This window comes from Giraffa tippelskirchi, chromosome X, assembly GCF_054371585.1.
Source record: "Giraffa tippelskirchi isolate mGirTip1 chromosome X, T2T-mGirTip1v1.2.pri, whole genome shotgun sequence".
NCBI lineage: Eukaryota > Metazoa > Chordata > Mammalia > Artiodactyla > Giraffidae > Giraffa > Giraffa tippelskirchi.
Window position 1 is genome coordinate 153,147,148 of NC_137289.1, and position 15,523 is coordinate 153,162,670.

At 50.6% G+C, this 15,523-nt stretch overlaps 1 protein-coding gene across 8 annotated transcripts in view; it reads left to right on the top strand.

The window, feature by feature from the left end:
* Positions 1-15,523, top strand: part of LOC145535457 (S-geranylgeranyl-glutathione receptor P2RY8-like) — a 49,075-nt gene that overhangs the window by 19,250 nt on the left and 14,302 nt on the right. For 2 of the 8 annotated variants that reach the window (XR_014075426.1, XM_081563893.1), the window contains exons 2-3: positions 2,814-2,885; positions 7,667-8,008. The gene's annotated coding sequence lies outside the window, so the exon portion shown is untranslated. Of the gene's footprint in view, positions 1-2,813; positions 2,886-5,312; positions 5,598-5,696; positions 6,396-7,666; positions 8,458-10,035; positions 10,750-12,912; positions 13,712-15,523 lie in introns of those variants that run through there. The other 6 variants (XR_014075425.1, XR_014075422.1, XR_014075423.1 and 3 more) reach the window with 6 other exon arrangements.

The window sequence follows — 15,523 nt, forward strand, 5'->3', positions numbered from 1 at the left end:
CCACCTGGAAAGTCTTTCAGCATGCATGGAGAAAGCTATCAGTGCTCACGTCCCCTGGGGGCTGCAACAAGGGCCCATGAACTGGGTCAGGGAGGAGGGAAGGGAGCTTAAACCCACGGGCATCGGTCCTCAAACGCATCTTCCCAGTGGCGGAGGGACGGGGCAACTGAGGAGGGGGTGTCTCCGCAGGAGCATAAAGAAACCCACTTGTTTTCAACGGGCACCTGGGGGTCTCTTTCCACGCAGCGCACGCCTGGACAGCGCTGTTTCCCCGAGGCCAGAAGCGAAAGCTGGGCAGAAACTCAGACACACGCGAAACTCTGCACATCTCGGCCAGTCACGCTGCCGACGGCTCCCGGGCCTGACATTTTGGGTTTGGCGGAGTCATCTCTCGACACAGACAAAACCGGGCCCAGCCCCGGACACTCCGGGGACGGTCTCTCAGGCCCTGGCACGCTGCCCTGTGGTCACCAGAGAAGGTCAAGGTTAGAAAGTCCCTGCCTTGGGCTTTCTTGGAGTTTCCCCACGCACGGGACGTGGATTTGATCTCTGGTCATGGCAGGAGGAGAAGGGGATGACAGAGGACGAGATGGTTGGATGGCATCATCGACTCCATGGACATGAGTTTGAGTAAACTCTGGGAGTTGGTGATGGACAGGGAAGCCTGGCGTGCTGCAGTCCATGGGGTCGCAGAGAGTCGGACAAGACTGAGCAACTAACACTCTTGCCTTGTCTCCACCACTTAGAAGGACCCCGAGGTGACTCGAGGTGACCTGGACAACCCAGGGTCATCTCCTAGCCCAGGGCAGCCCCGATGACATTGCTCGGGTAGCCTCGTGCTCTGCACAGGGCACCGAAAGCTCACACCAGAATCAATGTAGAAATTCCCTTCCCCCCACCCCCAACCCATTCTAAGGAGCTCTTTTATATTTGATCTTGATAATTTTTTTTTTTATCTTATGTGACTTGATTTTGCTTCAGATTCTTTTACATTATACATGATTACAAGATACTGAATGGAATTCCTTGTGCAGGAACACAGTGTTTATCTATTTTATATGTAGTGGAGTCTGTCTGCTCATCCCTAACTCCTGATTTATTCCCCCCCTTGGTTTTCCTGGTGGCTCAGCAGTAAAGACTATGCCTGCTAGTGTAGGAGACATGCATCCCCTCCCTGGGTCGGGAAGATCCCCTGGAGAAGGAAACGGCACCGCACTCCAGTACTCTTGCCTGGAGAATCCCATGGACAGAGGAGCCTGGTGGGCTGCAGTCCATGGGGTTACAGAGACATGGACACGAGGGGGCTTCCCTGGTGGCTCGGTGGTAAAGACTCTGCTTGCAGTGACAGAGACCCAGGTTCAATCCCTGAGTCAGGAAGATCGCCTGTAGAAGGGAATGGTGACCCACTCCAGTATTCCTGCCTGGAGAATCCCATGGATAGAGGAGCCTGGTGGGCTGCAGTCCATGGGGTCATAAAGAGTTGGACACGACTGAGAGACTAACACTTTCATTTTCCTTCACTTTAGCTACTAAACAACAACAACAAACCTATATTTTACTTTACTCAAAATATTTTTATGTTACTTTATCTCACTTTATTTTGTTTTTGTCATAAGAACAGATTTTTAAGTGCATAACGCAATACCATTATAAGCGGGCACAATGGCTTAGGCGGGTCGGACCGCCTGTGAGTGTCATCACACAGGATCCGTGTTTTTCTGAGTTTCTCTCACTGAGCATCACATCCTGAAGGTTCATCTTCGTGGTTGCCTGTGTCTCGGGCTCCTTCCTTTTTCACTGCTGTATAATATTCCACGATACAGATGGATCGCCCTCTGTGTATATCTATTCCTCAAACAATTAAAAACAGAGCTACCATATGATCTAGCCATCCTAGGTCTGGGTCTATGCTGTTGTAGTCATTCAGTCGCTAAGTTGCATCCGACTATTTGCGACCCCGTGGACTGCAGCACGCCAGGCCTCCCTGTCCATCACCAACTCCCAGAGTTTGCTGAAACCCATGTCCATCGAGTCAGTGATGCCATCCAACCGTCTCATCCTCTGTCATCCCCTTCTCCTCCCGCCTTCAATCTTTCCCAGCATCAGGGTCTTTCCCAATGAGTCAGCTCTTCGCATGAGGTCGCCAAAGGATTGGAGTTTCAGCTTCAGCATCAGTCCTTCCAATGAACACCTAGGACTGATCTCCTTTAGGATGGACTGGTCGGATCTCCTGCAGTCCAAGGGACTCTCAAGAGTCTTCTCCAGCCCCACAGTTCAAAAGCATCAATTCTTTGGCACTCAGCTTTCTTTATATGATTTCCTAAATAGTTCTTCTTTAGCAGCTTTTCCAAAACAAACTACTATGAAATATATTCCAACAAAGCCTCATTCCAACTTACTACACTTTCTCAGCATCAACTAGCCACTCTTAGGAAGTGATTCCTGAATCTGTTTCGGTGAGACTTACTCTCTTTTATGCTTGCTCTTAAAAGAGGTACTATGAAAATGCGTAAAATCCCCTCTGGTGACCTCGTCCACCGCCACCCCCCCACCCCGGGACCCCACCGTGAAAAAGAGGAAGCTTTTCCATCCCGGACGGTTCTGCCCTGGGGCTCCGAGAGTTTCATAACGTTTGCGCATTTAATTAAGCGTTCAGCTGACAGATTACCGTTAACAGGCAGCCCGTTGTGTCCCTGGAGGGTTGGGGACTCTGTCCGTTGAAGGGCTGGTGGGCGGACGGGCGGTAGGGTCCCCGGGAGATGCGGGGAAGCTGTCGTTTCACCCCATTTCTTTGTATTCTTCCCCCTCTGAAGGGGGCAGGGAGGGTCCCCCCAGCACCCGGCTCGAGACTGCTGACCTAGGACGGCCACCCTCCTTGCAGCCACGTGAGTCACGGGACCCGGGACGGGGCGGGGAGACCACGAGGGGGACAGTGTCCCCCACGGATGCTCCGGGAGGTGTGGGGACGCAAGTGTCCATTTTAACGGTGACGTTTATTAATGGGGCTCCCAGGGGGCGCTCGTGGTAAAGAACCTGGCTGCCAACCCAGGAGATGTAAGAGACCTGGGTTCGATCCCTGGGTAGGGAAGATGCACTGGAGGAGGGGCATGGCAACCCGCTCCAGTATTCTTGCCTGGTGGGCTACGGTCCGTGGGGTTGCAAAGACTCGGGTCGCAAGGACTGAAGCGACTTAGCTCGTAATTATTAATAATTCTGCTGGGAGGGCTCAGATCACATCAGCTCTTCTCAGGACTGTGTGAGTGTAACCCGGGCACCCCAGAGCCGTAAGGGTTACTCGTGGGGTTTGCAGAGAGAGGACACAGGGTGAGAAGGGGTTATGAGACGGGGGCTCGAGTGATGCCTGAGGCGTCCGTGGAAACACCCCTCATCCTTCCACACCCTAAGGTGCTGTTGTTGTCGTTTCTGTTGAGATGGAAACGGTGGCTCTCAGTTGAGGAGTCTGGCTAAGGTCCAGAGGCGAGGAGGGCAGGAGGTGGGGCCCATGGTCGTGTGCACGTGGCTACTGGGGGGCGGCCCAGCCTTGGTTGGGGCAGGAGGTGAGAGCTCTGTGGACTTTTGCCTTCCCACTGTGGGGGGGGGGGGATGCTGGTTCCTGGTGGGTGAGTCATAACGGTTTTGGTGGCAAACAATAGAAACTCAGCTCATGCGAAGCAGAGGTCAACGCAGAAATGGACAAGTTGGGTCATCAGAAATATCAGGGCAGCTTCAGGAATGGCTTGATCCAGGGGCTGAAGTCACCACTTAGCCTGGTCCATTCCTGTCTCCTCTGAGCAGTGGGACATGAGGGGTCTGGACCCCAGGTCAGTGCAGGAGACAAGGGGGACCGGACCCCAGGTCAGTGCAGGGGACACGGGGGGACCGGACCCCAGGTCAGTGCAGGGGACACGGGGGGACTGGACCCCAGGTCACTGCAGTGGGATTCGAAGGAACTGGACACCAGGTCCCATGCAGCAAGAGACAAGAGGGGACACCTGGTTAGCTTGTCCAGAGTCCCAGCCCCGGGGCCGGCCCCCATCCCCAGGGCCCCCTCCCTCTGTTGGTCCACCGTGAGTTCCTCCGCTGTCTCCCTGCGAGATCCCAGAGAGCATCCAGCATCCCTCGACCTCTCGCCGGCTCCCTCACTGCCTTTGGTCGTTACCAGGAGCACTCCCATGTCCAGCTCTGAACTCAGCGCCAAGCCGACCGTGTCCCACACCAGGCCCTTCACCCCTCTGCACCTCAGGGTCCCCGGAGAGCCCCGTGGACAGAGGCGCATGGCTGGCTGCAGTCCACAGGGAGGCAAGGAGTCGGACACGACTGAAGCGACTTAGTGCGCAAGCCCCCGGGGATGATGCCCTCCAAACACCGGGCGCCATGGCCCGAGGGCTCGGGGAACCGTGGCCCGACCCTTCCACGCTCTTCCCCTGAGACGCAGGGCCAGGAAGGAGGCATCTGTGACCTTCGCAAACAAGGAAATGAGAACCGTACCCCTGGCCGGCTCTCCCGGTCCACGGAAGTGCCTGGGACAATGCTTTGTGTAAACAGTGAGGGGCGGTCAGGCCATCTCTTCCTTCTGTTCAAGTCCTGGCGGGCATCCAAGCAGCCTCGGGGACTGCAGACCCGGACCCGGGGGCGGGCGGTCAGCTCCAGACAGCCGGCCGTGACCCAAGGGGTGTGGATGATGGAACCAATGGGGGGATGGTCTCCAAATGAGGGGCGAACGGGGAGCCAGGGAGTTCACGGGGCAACAGGCCAACGAGATACCGCAAAGCACCCCAGATCCAGCCTTAGGTTTCCCCTGGGGTTCACGAGGCTTTTTTCAAAACTAAGCTAGCATTCACACGATACGCAGTTAACCCTTCCAAGTAAACAACACCACGCACGTGCCTGTTAGTCGCTCAGTTGTGTCCAGTTCTTGCGACCCCGTGGACTGCAGCTTCGCCAGGCTCCTCTGTCCATGGGATTCTCCCGGCAAGGATACTGGAGTGCATTGCCGTTTCCTGCTCCAGGGGATCTTCCCAACCCAGCCATCGAACCCCGGTCTCCTGCATTGGCAGGCGGATTCTTAAGCATCTGAGCCACCAGGGAAGCCCAAAACAATACAGGGGCATTTAGCATATACACAGTGTTGTTCAAACCGTCGTCTCTGGTTCAAGAGCATTCTCAGTGTCCCCGAAAGGAGACCCCCCCCGTTCCCATGAGTCATCAAACCTCAGTCCCTACTCCTTGCAGACTCTGCGAACCAAAAATCTGCTTTCTTTCTTTTTTTTTCAATCTCTCCGGATTTGCCTGTTCTGGACGTTTCCTATCAGTGGAATCACACACCGTGTGTCCCTCTCTCACTGACCATCGTGTGTTCGAGGTCCGTCCACGTTGTAGTCTGGAGCCCCCAGAAGCTGGAAGAGGTGGGAAGGACCCTCCCCTGGAGCCTCTGGATGGAGCTCAGCTCTGGGAGCCCTTGACCTCAGCTGTCTGGTCCCCAGGGCTGGGGGAGGATGGATGTCTGTGGCTTTAAGCCCCCCGTTTGGGGTGCTGGGTTTTGGCAGCCCTAGGACACTGACCCATGCTGGCAAGTTTCCATCCATCTGTGGGCTCTGGTAAGCCTCAATCACCAGTAGGCAGTGTCTACTATAAGCCAGAACTCAGCCTTCATCACCTCATCTCGGTTTATCTCCGCTTCCTTTCTGGCCCTGCAGAGAACCCCAGGTGTGTGGGCAGCCCCTCCTCCAACCCAGCGTGGAATTGTCATTCCGTTTCTGAGATGTGTCCGACTCTTTGCAACCCCGTGGACTGCAGCCCGCCAGGCCTCCCTGTCCCTCACCATCTCCCAGAGCTTGCTCAAACCAATGTCCATGGAGTCGGTGATGCCATCCAACCATCTCATCCCCTGTCGTCCCCTTCTCCTCCCGCCTTCAATCTTTCCCAGCATCAGGGTCTTTTCCAGTGAGGCAGTTCTTCACATCAGGTGGCCAAAGGATTGGAGTTTCAGCTTCAGCATCGGTCCTTCCAGTGAATATTCAGGGTTGATCTCCTTTAGGATGGACTGGTTGGATCTCCTTGCTGTCCAAGGGACTCTCAAGAGTCTTCTCCAACAGCACAGTTCAAAAGCATCAATTCTTCAGCGCTCAACCTTCCTTACGATCCAGCTCTCACATCCATACATGTAAAACCATAGCTTTGAGTAGACAGACCTTTGTCAGCTAAGTGATGCCTCTGCTTTTTAATAGACTGTCTAGGTTTATCGTAGCTTTGTTTCCAAGGAGAATTAGCCGTTTTCTGACCTCATATTGCAGCCCTCTGGCCCTGCAGGTCCCTCCGACGGTGGTGGCTAATGAGACTTCCTATGGAAGTCCACTGACAGCTCCTCATCCTCATTAAACAGCTTCTAAGCTCTGCCCGTTTTGCATTTACTCATTTCCAGACCCAGCTCTTACTGACTGGGGTGGGGAAGGGGTGGTCTGTGTCTGACCATGTATCTCAGGACACCCATATTCATTTTGTTCGTAAACCAGACACATGCTGATGGTCAGTCCATCTGCTAACTCTCAGCAAAGCGCCACGACTTTCCTACATTCCAGATGAAAACCAGAATTAAGTTGGTGCGCCCTGAAATGTCCTTCTGGGCTCCCCTCCCCCGGGTCATCTGGGACCCTCTCCGGGGGATGGGCTCTTTGGAGACCCTCCTTCTGGGCCGTGTCAGATTCACCGGGTTATCCTCTAGGTTTGGGTGTGTGGTCTGCCCAGCCTGGGAGACCCTCGTCTCTGACCTTCTCCAGCTGAGCTTGTGGGGGTTGGGGGGAAATCCAGATAGGAGATGTGTCTGTGGAGTTTCATGTCTCATGCAGCCTAGCGCCCAAGAGGGCTCACTATGGCGACTTCGCTTAAAATATCCTTTTCTGGGGGGAACGCCGAGCACCTCCTGAGAAATCGCCAAGACGCGCAACTGGGTCTGTGTTCAGTGGCATCCCACGCGAGCTTTTCCGTGTTTCCAGGGCTTCCCTGGTGGCTCAGGCGGTAAAGAATCTGCCTGCAAGAGAGAAGACACAGGTTTAATCCCTGGGATGGGAAGATCCCCTGGAGCAGGGCATGGCAACCCACTCCAGAATTCCTGCCTAGGGAAATCCTGTAGACAGAGGAGCCCAGAGGGTTGGAAAGAGTCTGATTCAAGTGAAATGACATAACATGCATACACTGGGGAATCAAGGCTGTGCAGAACTCTCTCATATCTCTGCCTTTATCTCTTTGTCTCTGTGACTTTCTCTGTCTACTGTTCTGCTAAGCAAATCTCCCCCACTTTTTCACACAGCTGCCGTTCTGGTTCACCCACAAAGCAAGCCCTTGTGACCGTCACAATATGTGCAACCTGCAAGCTCCTGTTTCCCGGCAGGTCCCCTGCCCAACCCTCCACCCCCCCAGACCAGCTCTTTTTTTTTTTCTTTTCTTGTCTTTACACAGTGGCACTTCACGTTAATTAATGCTTAATTAATGCATCCACTTTGAGTGGCTTCCTGCCTTAGAGACAGAGGCTAAACTTGCAGGTGTGATTGAGACCAGACGGCTGAGGAGTGCAGCATGACAATGGAAAAAAAAAAAAATTAAAGAACAAAACGTTGTCATGCAAAAGAATAGCGGAGGTGTTTTTTTTTTTTTTTTTTCCTTTGGGTAGAAAGTGGACTCTGGCTCGTTTGGCGAAGCTTGGAGGGCAGAGAAGCACACAGGAGGCAGAGGACGCCAGGCTGGGTCGTGGAGGAGACAGATGACAATCACACACGTGTGGGCATGCAAATCACCTGCGATTCTCTGCGCGCCGATTGTGCAATTGTGGGGCACAGAAACGGGGGACGGAGATCAGAGCCCCGTGTGTGCGTCTGCGCTCAGCCGTCCTGTGATCCGAGAGCTCCACTCAGAACACAGAGGGACAGACACCCGGTCCATTCTGCATCCGCCACCCCGTCTCCACCGCTCCGGCCGCCGAACGGAGCGTCCCCTCAGGGACGACACAGCAGAGGTAACGTCCCGGGGTGACAAAGAGAGGGAGGGACCCTGGAGAACACGGAGTCTTGAGGTCATCAGGTCCCACTCAGAGTGTGGTTCCAGCCTCACAGTGACCGGAGGGCCACGGAAGATGCAAGGACCCTCTTAACAACGCCCGGCGTGGAATCGAGTCCCCGTTTCCTCTCTGGCTGCAGTGGGTGATGCTGTTCTCAGACCTCAGTCATTCTGATACCCGTCAGGCAGCAGTTCGTCCTCACTGGGGTGTTACTTCACAATTCCCTGATGGGCATACGACCTGTAACTTCTCTTCCTGTGCCTCTTTGCCGTCTGGACAACTTCTTTGATGAAGCTCTTGGGTGTCTGGCCACCCCTTTTTCAATTGGGTTGTTTATTTTCCTATTGTTGATTTTTTAAAGAGCTCTTTACATATTGTGGGTTCTGGTCCTTATTTTTTTTTTCCAGGTAAGTCTTTTGCAAATATTTTCCCCCAGTCTATGGCTTGTCTTATTTTACAGACAGAGTTGTTGGCAGAGCAGATATTTTTCATTTTGACGAAGTCCAGCTTATCTGTGATTTCTTTCATGGGTTGTGCTTCTGGGGTTGTATCCAAGGTGTTACAGAAAATCCCCAATGACAGTTTTGGCCAAGCCAAGAAAAAAACGTATCACCAGGCACGGGGTTATCTGGGTTTTTCTCCTGCATCATCGTGTAGAAGGCTTACTGCTTTGTGTTTGACGTGTGGGTCTGTGATCCGTTTTGAGTTCATTACTGTGAAGGGAGTAAGGTCTGCGTCGAGATTCTTTTTCTTTTCTGCCTGTGGATGTGAGTTGCTCCAACATCGTCTGTTGAAGAGACCGTCTTTGCTCCTTTTTGTCAAAGATCTTTGCTCGTTTTTGCCCTTTTTTGCTCCATTACAGTGCCCTTTTGTCAAAGATCAGTGAACCACATGGAGAGTGTCTACCTCTGTCTACCCTGTGTTTTGTTGCACTGATCCATTTCTCTATTGTATTACCGATGCCACACTGTCTTTAAAAAAACAAATTACCTAAAATATTCCTAAAAGGTCATGATTCTTTTTTTTTTTTCCACTTCACTATAGTTGGTGTAAAATAGTGTTTAACTTACAGGTGTACAATCCAGTGATTCACAGTTTTTAAAGACTGTGCTCCCTTGACAACTCTCAGAAAATATTGGCTGTATTAAGTGTGCTGCACAATATGTGTTTGTAGCTTATTTTTTTATATCTTCCCCAACATTTTTAAAATTATTTCTTCAGTTCAGTTGCTCAGTCGTGTCCGACTCTTTGCGACCCCGTGGACCGCAGCACGCCAGGCCTCCCTGTCCATCACCAACCCCCGGAGTTTGCTCAAACTCATGTCCATCGAGTCGGTGATGCCATCCGACCATCTCCTCCTCTGTCGTCCCCTTCTCCTCCTGCCTTCAATCCTTCCCAGCATCAGGGTCTTTCCCAGTGAGTCAGTTCTTCGCGTCAGGTGGCCAGAGTATTGGTGTTTCAGCTTCAGCATCGGCCCTTCCAATGAATATTCAAGGCCTATTTCTTACTGGAGTGTAGTGGCTTTACAATGGGGTGTTAGTTTTCCTGCTGTGCAGCAAAGTCAATCGGCTATGAAAGCGTCAGCGACTCCGTGGTGTCTGACTCTCTGCGACCCCGTGGACTGTAGCCCACCAGGCTCCTCTGTCCATGTGGATTCTCCAGGCAAGAATCCTGGAGTGGGTTGCCATGCCCTTCTCATGGTTTCTCATTAGTTGATCTATTTTATCCATAGTTTCCTTGTAGCTTATTCTATAGATGATAGTTTGTACCCCATATTCCCCTCCGTCTGTATTTCCCTACCTCGCTTTCCTCCCCCCGCCATCCTGATTACTGGAGCGTCTTACTACACTACGGTAATTACTACTGTCATTACTACAGCTTATTTCTGTAGTAAGTCTTGAAGTCGGGTGGTGTCAATGACCCCATTTTCTCCTCCTCCTTAAGTTGTGTGTTGGCTAGTCTGGACTTTTTGCCTCTCTCTAAAGGCTTCGCTGGCGGCTCAGATGGTAAAGAATCCACCTGCAATGCTGGAGACCCAGGTTCGATCCCTGGGTTGGAAAGATCTCTTGGAGGAGGGCATGGCAACCCACTCCAGTGTTCTTGCCTGGAGAATCCCATGGACAGAGGAGCCTGGCGGGCTGCAGTCCACGGGGTCACAAAGAGTCAGACACGACTGAACGGACTTAGCACGTCATGTAGACTCGAGAATCACTTGGTCAGTATCCGTGTCTCATAAAAAGTTTTAGAATTGCAGGGATATCTCCAGTGCCTCCAGATAGGCACCTCAGGCAAAGGCTGACGGCCCCAGCTGGGAAGACAGCAGAGTTCAGATGGGTGAGCCAACTCGGGGACGTCTCAGACGCCACTGCTTCCCGAGAGTTTGACATTTTCCGGCGTGCTCTCTCGGATCGCGTCCTGTGTTTGCTCAGCAGACGCGGAGCCTCTGCCAAGGGCAGGCGTGGTGACCGTCCCTGTGGGTGATGGCACAGTTAGAACACAGCCTGGGCGACAGAAAGCTAAAGAAACGTCGGACTCCCCCGGAGGCCCAGCGGTTGAGACTGTGTACTTCCATGGCAGGGCGGGTGGGTTCCATCCCTGGTTGGGGAGCTGAGGGTCCCACCTTCCTCATAGAACAGTCGTTTTATTTCTTTTCCAAATAAGAAAAAATTTTAAAGTAGAAGGAATTCCAAAAAGAAAAAGGAGGAGGGAAAACTTTAGTTACTGGTTAGAGAAGGTACTCTTGAGCTATGTATGAAATACACATGACATCGTGGCAAGATTCTGGAACCTAAAGATAATGATAAAGATAAAAAGAGGATGAGATGGCTGGACGGCGTCACCGACTCGATGGACATGAGTTTAAGTAAAGTCTGAGAGTTGGTGATGGACAGTGAGGCCTGGCGTGCTGCGGTTCATGGGGTCACAAAGAGTCAGACACGACCAAGCCACTGAACTGAACTGAACTGAAAGATACAAAATATTGAGACTTCCCTGGTGGTCCAGTGGTTAAGACTTTGCCTTCCAGTGCAGGGGGAGAGGGTTCCACCCCTGGTCGGGGAGCCAAATTCCCGCATGCCTTTCGGCCAAAAAGCCAACATATAAAACGGAGGTGGTACTGTCAACAAATTCCATAAAGCAAAGCACTTAAAAAAAAATGATCCACTTGAAAAAAAAAGATCTGTTTTAAAATAATCTTTAAAGGTGCAAAATGCGAATGCAGCCATGAAACGCCACCAACAAAAGTAAAAGTTGCCCCTTGTGTACAGAGAACTGGTTCACGAGGTTCACGTGTGCGGCACGTACACCAGAAAAAGTGATGAGATTCAGAGTCGTCAGCATCACACACACACACAGAGAAAAGCAGAGTTACAGCGTGGGCCCTTCGAGACCCGAACAAGACAGTGTGGTTTGCAAATACAGACGACTGTATGTAAACTAGATACCTAATGTGAACCTGCTGTATGGCACAGAGAACTCTACCCAATACTCTGGAACGGCCTAAGTGGAAAAAAAGAATCTGAAAGAGAGGGGATATATGTACACGTATAGCTGATTCCCTTTGCTGTACATCTGAGGACCAATACGACATTGTAAATCAACTATCTACTTTTATAAAAATTTTTAAAAAACAGCTGCAAATTTCTGAGGTTATGATCATATTTGTAATCAAGACACATACATATATGAATTATAAATATACATGCACAGCACATATAGTCTTTTATATCCTTTCTAGCGACTGAAATTCTTTAGTTAACATGGACATAAACCATTCAGAATAGGAAGAATACTAAAACTTGTGAGGATGGAGAGGCATAAATTGGGAGATTGGGACGGACCAATACACAGCACTATATATAGACAGAGAGTCAACAAAGACCTCCTGTATAGCACAGGGAACTCTACTCAATATTCTGTAATAACCTATATGGGAAAAGAATCTTAAAAAGAATCTTAAGAACCTATATGGGAAAAGAATCTTAAAATCTTAAAAAATCTTATAATCTTAAGAATCTTAAAAATCTCTCTCTATATATGTAAAACTGATTCACTTTACAACAGAAACCAACCAACACAATGTTGTAAATCAATTATCTTTCAGTAAAAAAAATACTTAAATAAAAAAAATTTAAAAAAAAAATGGGAGATTGGGATTGACAAATATTCACCATCGAAATTATGTATAAAATAGAGAACCAATAAGAACCCGCTGGATAGCACAGGGAACCGTATCGAGTTCTCTGTGGTACCTTGTTCATCGGCCATACCCTAATAAAAAATAAAAAGTTTAAAGTTAGAAAAAAAAAATTCAGTAGTCTAAAAACTAAAGTGCACGTGTTATTTTGTGAATGCAAAAGTGTTATATTTAACTCGTTGTAGTTTGAGAACAGTTTTGATGTGTTTTTTATATTGTTAGATACCCAAGTAAGTTGGAGCACAGAAAGAATCATACTCTGTGTTGACCTCAATGGGAAGGAAGTCCAAAAGGAGAGGCGATACGTGTATACAGATAGCTGATTCAGTTTGCTGTCCAGCAGAAACTAACCTGACATTCTAAAGCGACTCTGTGCTGGCCTTACTTGCCCAGTCGTGTCCAACTCTCTGTGACCCCATGGACTGTAGCCCGCCAGGCTCCTCTGTCCAGGGGATTCTCCAGGCCAGAATATTGGACTGGGTTGCCATGTTGTCCTCCAGGGGATCTTCCCAGCTCAGGGATCGAACCAAGGTCTCCCGCATTGGCAGGCAGATTCTTTACCATGAGAGCCACGAGCGAAGCCCAGGAATACTGCAGTGGGTGGCCTACCCCTTCTCCAGGGGATGTTCCTGACCCAGGAATTGAACCCAGGTTTCCCGCATTGCAGGCGGATTCTTTACCAGCTGAGCCACCAGGGAAGTCCTATACTGCAATATGAAGCAACTAGACTGCAATAACAAATAATTTTTAAAAAAGGCAGTGTGGTTTGGGTGAAAGAGAGACGCATGGATCAATGGAAACACAATCGCGAGCCCAGAAATAGATCCGCACGAATGCGATCCCCTCGATTGCGTAGGAACGGCCGCTACCGTCACGCTGATAAGACGGAGTTGAGTGACCCAAGGGCGGGTCGGGCTCGGTTCGGAAAACCCATTCCACAGAGGAAGCGCCAGTGGAGGACTCGAGAAACACACTCAACCCCAGAAGATAGAAAGAAAGACTCTCACCCTCTGCGGCCCCCATGTGAGGTATGACTTGAGCCTTGGGTGACGTGGCACCTCTCACCCCTCAGGCTGCTGGCAGGCTGTGGTTGTTGACAACGTGGCAAATGAGTACTGCCTCCCCCCATGCCGCCCTTGTGCTGTTTTCTGCAACTGCAAATTGGCACCGTGTGGGGGAGGGATCTGCAGTGACAGTGGTCTATTTCTATTTTCTGGGGGGAAAAAAAGAAAACGTAGAGAATTGGTACCATTCCATCCTTCAAGTGTCTGGTAGAAATCACCAGTAAGTCCATCTGGACGTGGTGCTTTTTTTTTTTTAATTTGGGAAAGTTGTTAATTATTGATTCTACTCTTTAATAAACACAGGCCTGTTCTAATGGCCTGTTCAGCCTTGGGTGTGTCTTGGCAGGTTGTGCCAAGGATGTGGTCCCGTTCATCTAGGTAATAAAACCTGTGGGCATAGAACTGTTCGTAGTATTGCTTGATCGTTCTTCCAATGTCTTTGGAAAGGGCAGCCCACTCCAGTACTCTTTTTTTAAAAAAATTTTTAATTGATTTATTTTTCAGTGAAGGATAATTGCTTTACAATACTGCCTTGGTGCCTGCCATACAGCAACATGAATCAGCCATAGGAATACATGCCTTCCTTCCCTCTTGAACCTCCGTCCCCACTCCCGTATCCTTGCCTGGAGAATCCCCTGGACAGAGGAGCCTGGCGGGCTGCAGCCCACGGGGTCGCAGAGAGTCGGACACGACTGGGCGACCAAGCAAGGGATCTGTAGTGACAGCGGGCGACTGGTTTCGGGTGTTTGGGATTTGCGTCTTCTCCTTGTCTCTTTGGTCGTTTTTATTAGAGCACAGCTTCTTTACAACGTTGTATTCATTTCCTCTGTACAGCCAAGTGGATCGGCCGTGTGAATACCTATATCCCCTCCTTTTTTGGATTTTTCTTTCCATTTAGCTCGCCACAAGGCAGTGAGTACAGTCCCCTGTGTTATACAGGAGCTTCTCCTTAGTTACCTACTTTACAGAGAATATCACTGGTGTATCTGGGTCAGTGCCATCTCCCAATCCTTCCTACCAGCCCTTCCTCACTTGGCATCTGTATATTTATGCTCTGTGTCTCTCTGTTTTTTTCTCAGCCTGACTAGAGGTTTATTGCTTTTCTCGATCTCTTCCAAGACCCAGCTTCTGATTTCCTTTTCTTTCCTCTCTTGATTTTCCTGTTTTCACTTTCCCTGCTTTCTGCTGTCACTTGTATTGCTTCCTCTCTTCTGCTCCCTTGGGATTTAAATGGAGCCTCCTGTTCTAGTTTCTAAGGTGCAAACGTAGAGGGTTGGTTTCAGATCTAGTTTCCTTTCTAACTAACATAACGCTTTCAACGTAAAACGAGCGTAGCCTTTGTATCGGCAAGCCTGTGTGTCTTAGTCGCTCCGTAGTGTGTGAGTCTTTGACACCCCGTGGACTGTCGCCCGCCAGGCTCCTCTGTCCCTGGGATTCTCCAGGCAAGAAAACTGGAGTGGGTTGCCATGCCCTCCTCCAGGGGATCTTCCCCACCCAGGGCTCAAACCTGGGTGTCCTGCGTTTCAGGCCGTTCTTCACCATCTGAACCATAATCTGGGCTGTGGAAGACGTTATCACAGCCATGCACAGAAATGCTTGCGTGGGTGTGTGTGGTCAACAGTACGAAATTCACACAATGCGTCCGAGTGCCCACAACCCGGGGAGCGAGGTAACATATAACCACAGGCTATTCAAGTGTGGAAAACGGCAGAGAAAAACTGTGTACGTGCGATGGAGACATTCACAGATGGTCAAAGTGAGAAGGTCATGACAGGCGATGTGTACAGCATGCAGGGTAAAACGTCTGCCCGGGTGGGTGAGCGCTGTGGACTAAAATATATAGTCACAGACAGAAAGTAAGGGAGTTATCTTATTGGGTGGGCGTGTTTAGGACTCTGAGCCTGGGGGGTCAGCATCTCAGTAGCTCTGAGAAAACTGCTCCAAACAGGCGGGAGGGGGAATCAAGCTGTATACAAGTTTGCAACAAAGGGAGCAGGGGGTCTGAACAGCAAAGATCAGATACCGAGTGAAGAAATCAAGCATTCTCTGTATGGAGGATGCAAGCCTTGGGCTCACTGAACTGACGCCTTGCATATGCACCTCAGCTGTCTGGGGCCAAACCTGTTCCTGTTGACAATGTTGTCCAGTCGCTCAGTCGTGTCCGACTCTTTGCGACCCCGTGGACCGCAGCACACCAGGCCTCCCTGTCCATCA